The sequence below is a fragment of the Mandrillus leucophaeus genome, unplaced genomic scaffold (assembly GCF_000951045.1).
Source record: "Mandrillus leucophaeus isolate KB7577 unplaced genomic scaffold, Mleu.le_1.0 Scaffold1740, whole genome shotgun sequence".
NCBI classification, from domain to species: Eukaryota; Metazoa; Chordata; class Mammalia; order Primates; family Cercopithecidae; genus Mandrillus; species Mandrillus leucophaeus.
The window spans coordinates 55,015-64,183 of NW_012101744.1; positions in this window are offsets into that span (position 1 = coordinate 55,015).

Sequence of the window (9,169 nt, forward strand, 5' to 3'; positions counted from 1 at the left end):
TGGACTGTAATCTTATTTTACCTGAGCACCTTATATGCCAAAGGTAGGAGAATAATAAAATTAGTGGATGAGAAAGAAATAAACAGCATTTCAGGCAAAAGAAAAAGCAGGACATCCTGAGGCCTGTGGGATAGAAACTATCAACCCCAGGCAGCCTGGTTCTGATTGACTCCACATCCAGTCCTTGTCAGTCCCTTATCCTAAAGCGCTTGTATCTGTTATCCACTGTCTCTCACCTTTTAAGTGAGAAAGTGAGTCTGGATGCATGGAAAGATGATGAAATTATTTAAGACCAATTTCTTAGGTAAAAAGAAGGGATGTGCCAAGGGCTGATGATTCACATTCTGGGAAAGGTAGACATGAACTTTTCTGTATACAAGGTGTTGAAAAAGCATCAGGGATTGCAGTTCCCAGGATTTGGCAGAAGGGTTATAACAGATGTGAAGTGTCATCACAGTCATTCTGGCTGGAGGAACTGTACCTAAAGAGTTCACATTCACAGGCTGGTTTCCACTTGCTCTTTCAAATATGGGTAAAGGAATAGAGAAATGGTTTCCATTCTTTTCTAATTGTGTATCAGAGAGTAGACTGCTATTGGTGCCTGCTTAGACCTTTGCTCACTTGTGGACCAAGCCTAGAGGAATGAGAGTAGTTGGAAAATACTACTACCAGCTACGCACAGGCAAACTGCAGTGAGCATTCTAGATACCATCTGAGCCCTCCTGTGGCCACATGCTCCAGTACTTGCCCATCCTCTCCATTACAGGGAGACTGTCTACCTGCCTACACACTCCATAGCTCTTAGTGTTATACCAGTCAGCTGCTGATATCCACAGGCAAAAGTCTCAGATAGCCTTTAATTTGGAGTCAGTTGTAAAGAAATAAAAATTAACACTTGGTGCCAAATATGTAACATTACTTGAGTTAAGTGATTCACTGATAGCAGAACTATGAAATGTTGGTGTTGGGCTGCACTGGATTCGGATGAGAAGTCCAAGTGTCTTCTGGTATAAGTGGGCCAAATGATATTTTAATTGATGCAGAAAGAAAAGGTAGAGAAAGGGAGCTGGAAAAAAATAGCAAAATAGCAAAAGTATACAACATGGAGATAATATAATATCAAACTGAAAGGCATGAATGTAGAGTCAGATCCACCCAGGTTTGACTCTGGACTCTGAATTCTGCCACTTACCTGGTTCCTATCATCCTTCAATTCTGAAGTTTACCAGTTAAATGATTTCTTTGATGATTCCACTAGAAATTGTAATTAGGTCAGGACTTAGCACACAACAGATGGATATGCTATTATTATTCTTCATGATTTTCCATGTAATACCCCCAACTATCTTGTGTAGTAAATATCTTCTCAATTTTTCTGTTAAGAAAACTAAAGCTTGGAGTCTTTAAATCATTTGTTAAAGTTCATATAACAAATTTGGTATTGAGATTTGGCCCTGTGTTCTCTAAACTCAAAGTCTCTATTTCCCTTAGAATTAACATGTCATTTTGGGACTTACTACATATCTGAATTGGAAAGCAGTTGATCTTTTTAGAGATTTGATTGAATTTACATGGTATGTGAAATGACTCTGCTCAGTTCAAGGAAGGTGGAATCTGAGCTGATTTTCTCATTTCCTGAACTGAAAACAGTCAGGCACAGTAACCTGAGCTGGAGAAGGCTTGGAACAGGCAGACAGACACGTGGATGGCCCAGGTACTTGCCTCAGGAGGGACCATCTTACACCTAGGATGGTCTTCTTGACCCACAACTCTCTGATATGCTGTCTCCTAGGCCTCCTGACCCACAGTTACAGGAGAGCAAATCCCTGCCAGATCTCATTCCAAGGTTAGCTGCACAGACAGGCTGAGATCATTCTTTCAGTCCTGGCCTGCTCCACTATGCTGGTAGACATCCTGAATAAATGAGCACATAAATGAACAAGTGAATGACTCCATGGGAACCATGAACAGGGTCTACATCAAGAAGTTATTTAAGCTTCTGCAAGATGTATCAGTCTGCTACAGAGGAGCAAAATCACCTGCCCATCTGATTGGCAACAGGGGTGACTGAGCAACCCTTACATGGGTGATCTCATTGATTTGTGAGTTTCTGTGTTTTCTTCTGCTTTTGTATCTCCTTAGAGAGACTACTGCAGGACTCAATTCCTCTATAAACTACCTTTTGGGGATGCATACTATTAACTGCTACAGAGAGACTGATAAAAAGGAAAATGGATTTAAAATTAGAGGACTGGGTTTCCAGTTTGCAATTCATGGCTGGGTTATGAATAAATTATATAACTTCTTTAGATTCTCAATTACATTATGTGATAAATGGGTCTGATTAAAAAAAGAAACCTCTTACTTTATAGGGCTTTCTGGGAATTATATAAGGCAGAGGATGAAAAAATTCTTTGTAAATGGAAAAGAGTTTTAAAATTGCTATTTAAAATTTTGGTTCACTTAACACTTTGGACTCTGATGGATAGCTATATCTTAATTTAGTCATTTGCTGAAATATTTAGTTCACACAAATTAATTGAGGAACGGCTATGGACTGAGATTAAGCCTGGGAAAAACATCAAAATATTTCCTGAAAACCTGACAATTACATTGCCACCTTGGATTGTGAGATACGTGGGAGACAGGAAAATCAACTGATTTATTCTTGTGTTCCCACTGTTTGTCCTTGTTCTAACCCTCACACTCAGCATCTCGTGCTTGTCTCATAACTGACATTTGGAATGTATGAAATCAACTGGTGTATTGAAGATGAAATATCAAATGAAAGCCTTAGCCTGGCGTCAAGCCCCTATCTTTTCCATTTAAATAGGCCTTCACCTTCCCAATGTGAACACTTTTGTACAGTCCCACTGTTCTCAAATACCAAGGCCTTGGCCCACTCCCAATCTTATGTCTTGTATCTGCATATTCCTACTTTCTGCCTACACAAATGCAATGCATTATAAAGGCTCGTGACTTTCAGTATCCAAGAAAATTTCTTTTACCTTTTCTTTCAAGCCCCTAGTACCTTGAAATTCTGCATTTGAAAATTCAGCTCTCAAATGAATATGACCTTTGGATTTTCCCCCTTATTTTAGATGTTTTATTATTTATATCTTTTCTACTAGTGAGGAAGCTGGGTCAAACATGGTGGCAGAGCTAGGATTTGAACTCAAGACTTCTGACTCTTGCTCCAGAATTCTCTTTCTCTTACCTAGTATAGGGTATCCTGAAATAAATAGAAAGTTATGATATTCTATTTACCCTGAACCCCATTTTTAGTTAGAAAAAACTTACCTATCTCTGAAATGAACCCTGACACCCCTTGAATGGAGGTAAATCTATGTCTTCTTAAATTATCCAACAAAAATGTCATACTCTCTCAAAACGTTTCATCTTATTCTAGATAAAATTAATTTATTAATCATTTCAACATGTCTTAAAGGTATTCATCATGCTCATTTCTGTGTTTGGAAGATATATTTACCTAGATAGGGTTTACCTAACTAGCTGTTAACGCCCAGTGCTCTTCGGAACCTGGTGAGGCATACGCTGAGTTTGTTGTTGTTTGGTTTGTTTGCTGTTTTCATTTGTTGATGAATCAAATGGAGATTCCACTAGGCTACTAGCAATGCTTAAATGTACTTAGAAGTACAATGTAAGAACTGTTGTAACAGGGGTGGGGGCTCGGACAATAACTCGATTCATGGATGTCAGGGAAGGATTCTAAGAAGGAGTGATCTGAAACAGCTCTTCCAGGTTGTGCCAGGATGAGCAGTTGGTGAAGGGTCATCCCTGGAAGATGGAACAGAGTTCCTATCATTTGCCATGTCTCCTTGGACAGAAACATGGCATATGATAGGGCATTTGGGGAGCTCTACGCAGAACATTACTATAGGAGCATAAGGAAAAAGTAAGAAGTTAGAGGCACTAAGATTGAAGAAATTAGTCACCACCATGCTATAGCATGCATGTACAGCAGATTACTGTGGGCATTTTCCCAGAATTTCCTGATTTTTCCATTGGAAAAGCAGGGTTTCTTTCCATCTCAGGGAGCTTATTTAAGTGTGTTATCAATTCTCCAAAGGGTAGTGGTAATCTTACAGCTCAAGAATGAAGAGATGTCCACATGCACACCACCTGGCTTTGGAACAAAATGGAAATGTCCTTGCCACATTTAAAGATTAGAGAAGAAAAAAAAATCCATTTTACAGTAATTCCCCAAAATATATTGATTACACCCTTATATCTTTAGCCTGTGCTTGCTTGGAATTCTTTTCATAAGATAATAAAAAAGGGGGAACTACTACAAACTATTCTTGGGAAATTGAGGAATTGTTTTATAGTGCTGAAATGTTAATAGTTGTGTTTCGAATGGGCTTCCTTCCACAGAACTGTAGAGATTTTGTTTGGGGTTTTTGTTTTATTTGTTTACTTATTTATTTATTTACTTATTGAGACAAAGTCTCACTGTGTTGCCCAGGCTGGAGTACAGTGGTGCTAACTTGGCTCACTGCAACCTCTGCTTCCTGGGTTCAAGTGATTCTCCTGCCTCAGCTTCCCAAGTACCTGGGATTACTAGGTGCCCACCACCACGCCTGGTTAATTTTTATACTTTTAGCAGAGATGGGGTTTCTTCATGTTGGCCAGGTTCGTCTCGAACTCCTGACCTCAAGTATTCTGCTTGCCAAGGCCTCCCAAAGTGCTGAGATTACAAGTGTGAGCCACCACGCCTGGCCTTATTTTTGTTTTTGTTTGGCCACAGAGACCAACATTAAAAAAAAATCACCCAAGGACAAAAATAGGGAGCCATGCAAGAAGAAATAGAACTTCAAGAGGTAGAGTAAAGCTATTTTTTCAAAAGGAATCAGGGGAAACATTGTCCAAGTCATTAACAAGTTTGTGTTTGGGAAATAAGCTCTTTCTTAAATCAAACTTCTGAAAAATATTCAGGTTTTGAAAACAAGTTGTAAGAAACTCAATATTTCTGCTAGTAACTTATAAAAACAAAATATTAAACTTTAGGGTTGGGAGGAATCTGAACATCTAGCCAGATCAATCCCTCTCACTGGACAGATAAGAAAACTGAAACTAAAGAAGCGGTTTGTTCAAGGTCAAACAACCTACTTCTAACATTCTTAACCTAGGCTCAAAGAAGGTTAGAACTCAAATGCAACTCTTAAAGTTTATGCAATATGGTAACTAAATTGGATAATCCCTGAAAACATAAATTGTCTTTAAGTGACAAGATCAACAAAACTTTGAGGATGAAGTAGCAGAGGAGTAAACAGAGAAAGAAAGAAAGAAAGTAGCTAGGTACAGTCAGATTTCCTGCGTGGGTCAATTTAAATTTGCTCAAAAGAATTTTTCAGAATAACAGTAAGTAGGACCCATCCTTGTCAGAAAGTTAGAGACATTCCACAATTTGTTCATCCCACAACAAGCTTCAATTAATCTTTCATTTAGCAAAGAGGGTGGTCTTGGACATCTCATACAACCTGTGGTGAGGAATTTTGCATGGGATAACTGGAATGTTTATAACAACTTTGACCAGCATTAAGGTCTTGAAATGTAGTCTAAACATGAAGAACAAAGATCTCACACTGGGATGGAAAACCAGTGATTTGAAGTCAGGGAGCTAGTGTTCTGGTCCCTGCTCTGACAGTTTCTTTAAAACATTAGGCAAGTATCCCACATACACATCCCCTCTCTAGTGGCCAGTAATTCCATCTGTAAAATGGTGGAGTTGGCCTTGGAGAACCTTAAAAACATCCTCCTGTTTTTATGCTTCTGTCTACGTGATTATCGCTGCCTGGAATTTTCACTCTTTGTTCCTTCTTTGAAGTCATCTTCCGTGATTCCTCAGGCATCGCCTCTTTCCAGAAGATTTGCTTACCATACATTCTCACCCTACTCTCTGTCCCAGCCTAAATCAGGAGCTCTTCTTCAGGGCCCCACCCCAACTTGCTCTTATTATCTTTATCAAAACACTCTATAAAATATTGCAGACATTTAAAAAATCATTATGATGATAATAATCACCTAATTAATGCCCACACTCTAAAACAATTCTTGGAGACCCTTATTTTGGTCACAGAATTTAGAAAAATGTTACTCGAAATTATCTCTTCACTCAGCTATCTCTTCACTATCTTTGAGGAAGCCTAGAACTCATATGGAACTTTCTTGGAGTTCCTAAAATTTGGTAGCTAAGGGATATTTCATCCAAACTGTAACTTGTCTTTCAGTGATAAAAGTCACAAAAATTATAGGGTGAATTTAGTGGAGCAAAAAACAGATCATGAGGAAAAAGAGGAATATCAGGGATAATATTTAATTCATTCTGAAATTATTAGCATCAAACTGCTCTTAGTACATAGTTAACATTCGACATTAAATATGTATTTTTGAAAGTGACCTGTGAAGTGAAACTGTGCTCATTGTCAAGTTATCTAAAATAATGGGGTTATAATAAAAATCCAGTTTCTCATAAGCCCAAGATAAAGGGCAACTTTTTAAGTATTTCTTTCAATGACTTAAATGGACTTATTTGCAACAGCTTCATGGCAAAGCCATGATATCACCAGTGACTTCTGTGTCATTTATTTAAGCAATGTTTCAATTGTACTGTCCCCAAACTGTAGCCAAAACAAGCTGTCCTTTTCCCTGAGGCAATGGCCAAGGCTTGGAAACCATGAGTATACACATGCCTAAATCTCAAGGGGGAAAAAGTGCTTAAACATTTAAAGGACTTATTTGTATTTAGGTCTTCAAAGCTGTTGTTTGGTTTTATAGTGAATAGGATAAAACTGTCCAGAGAAATGTGAACATTTAGACAAGGAGATGTGTGTGTATATGCTTCAATGAAGGTGGCAACTTTATTCTTTGAAGTATGCAGAGAGTTATGAAAGAAGACTTAGATAATCACAAGGCAACTTCTCCAGATAGGAGTGCTCATCAGTGAAAACCATAGCATACCTTTGTGTATGCTTCCTTGGTCCTGGTGGGAGAAACTGCAATTCATTATGACTGTGTAAACACTGGTGCAGAGGAAGGAGGCTTGGTCTAGGGATGGGAGTTGTCAAATGTTCCAGTGACCTTCTGTGTGATCTTCAGGAAGTTGTTTTTATTCTCTGAACCTCTATTTCCTTATCTATGATTTTTCTGTAATTCAGTGATTTATATACATTGCCTGGAAGAGGGACTGGCACATGAGAGGTATTTAACAAGCATATGTTTTCATTCCATGATATGCAGCCTTATCATTTGCAACAACTTCCTAGACTGCTTATTGCAAGGTATCTGGGATTTCCTAGATAAAGAATGCATTGCTAAGGCTCATGCTTTTATTTTGCTCTGTCCTCTGCAGGAGTGCTTTCTTCCTATCTTTTCTACCTAAAGGGTTGTCAGATAAAATGCAGAGCTCTCAGTATCATTTGAACCTCAAATAAACAACAGATACAACTGTAGTATAATTATGTCCCAAATATTGCACAACACAATATTTTTGTTTGCCTAATCTGGCAAAGATATTGGCTTAACACACACTAATCTTTTGACAGGTAGGTCAAATATTTCATCGTCTATGTTGTTTCTCTAATCCTGTCCTCTCTTCCCTTTCTCATAGTGTTTAGTAATCCTTTTCCCTGTGTGCTTAGTAGTACTTGGTCCAGATTTTTACTATAGTGCTTATATGTTGCTGTGTCTGTCACTTCATCTTCTCTTTCTCTTTCGCTACCTGCCACAAGGCACAGTGTATCCCTCAAACTTTCAAAGACCCAATCTTTCACCTGTGTTCTGAGTCCCCTCCCTTCATGTCTTTCTAAATATGCCACACTGGCCTGGTTTTCCTCTTACCTTTATGGCTACTTTATCTCATTCTCTCCACATATACCACTGCCTTCTTCAGAGAATGCAGGTCTTTTCCAGGGCTTCTTTTTTCCTGCTTTGTTCCTTTCTCTCTCCCTTATTTTTTTCTTTCTCTCCCTTTTTTTGCTCTCTTCCTGTCTTTTTATCAGGCAGCTGAACTTTTCAAGATCTCACCCCTCTCTCAGCTACACCCACATTTGTATTTTCAGCCTAGACTCTTCATTTGCATTTTAGACGTGTATATGTGATAGCCTACTTGACATGTCTGCTTGGCTACGTTGCACACATTTCAGGCATAATATACCATAATCATAAAATGATAATGTCAACTTCAAATAAAAAAATGTGTAAGTGGAAACAGGAAATCAAGCAACAAAAGATATTCATTAAAACCTCTTCTGCAGGAGGTAAAGAGGGAAGCATCTTCTGAAATTGAAGAACTTGGATTCTTTAAAAACTAATATGTTGAGAATGGAGAGTTCAAGGGAAATGAATGATGTGACTTTTCCATAGTAACAACTCACATTTTCCCCATAACATTAGAAGATTTATTGAAGGAAAATATTGGCCATTTAAGGGCTTATTTGTCTAGAAAAGACAAGTGGTGGGTGTGGGGGTTAAACTTAACGTTCATTATTGATGGGGGCGTGTTGTCCTGTTTGAAATGCAGTGTCTGTTGAAATTCTCAAAAGCCTTATCAGAACTATCAGTCCATATAAAGCCCCAACACCAACTGTAAACACATGAGAAATTTTATTGTATTTAATATTTCTGAGCTGGCCAAAACCAGCTTTTATTCAAGATGGTTTTATGTTTCCACATTTGGACTGCTCTAGTTTGTGAAAACAAACTAAGGAGAAAATTAAAAAAAAAAAAAAAAGAAACCCTTTTAGTCTTATGGTTCCTTTTAAAAAGAACAGTTAGATTTGGGTAGAGAAATGGATCAAGGCGGAGAACAAGACTTAACCATTTATTTAGTAAATATGTCATGCACTGAGCTCACTGGGAGCTTTCATAATTATCTCACTTAATCCTTGCTGGAATCCTGAACTATAAGTATGACCCTTCTCACTTGGTAGATAAAGAAGCCAAATTTTAGAAAAGTTATACTCATGACTGGTAACATAATTTTCAGGGACCTTATTAAAAAATTATTGAGCATTTCAAGATACCAGTAGCAGAACATAAAATCAGGCATGAGACCCTTCTAATCACAGGGCTTTATGTGACTTCACAGGTCACATACCTATGAAGCTGGCCCTTGTCAGTCCACTCACTCCATGTCACAGAGTGAATA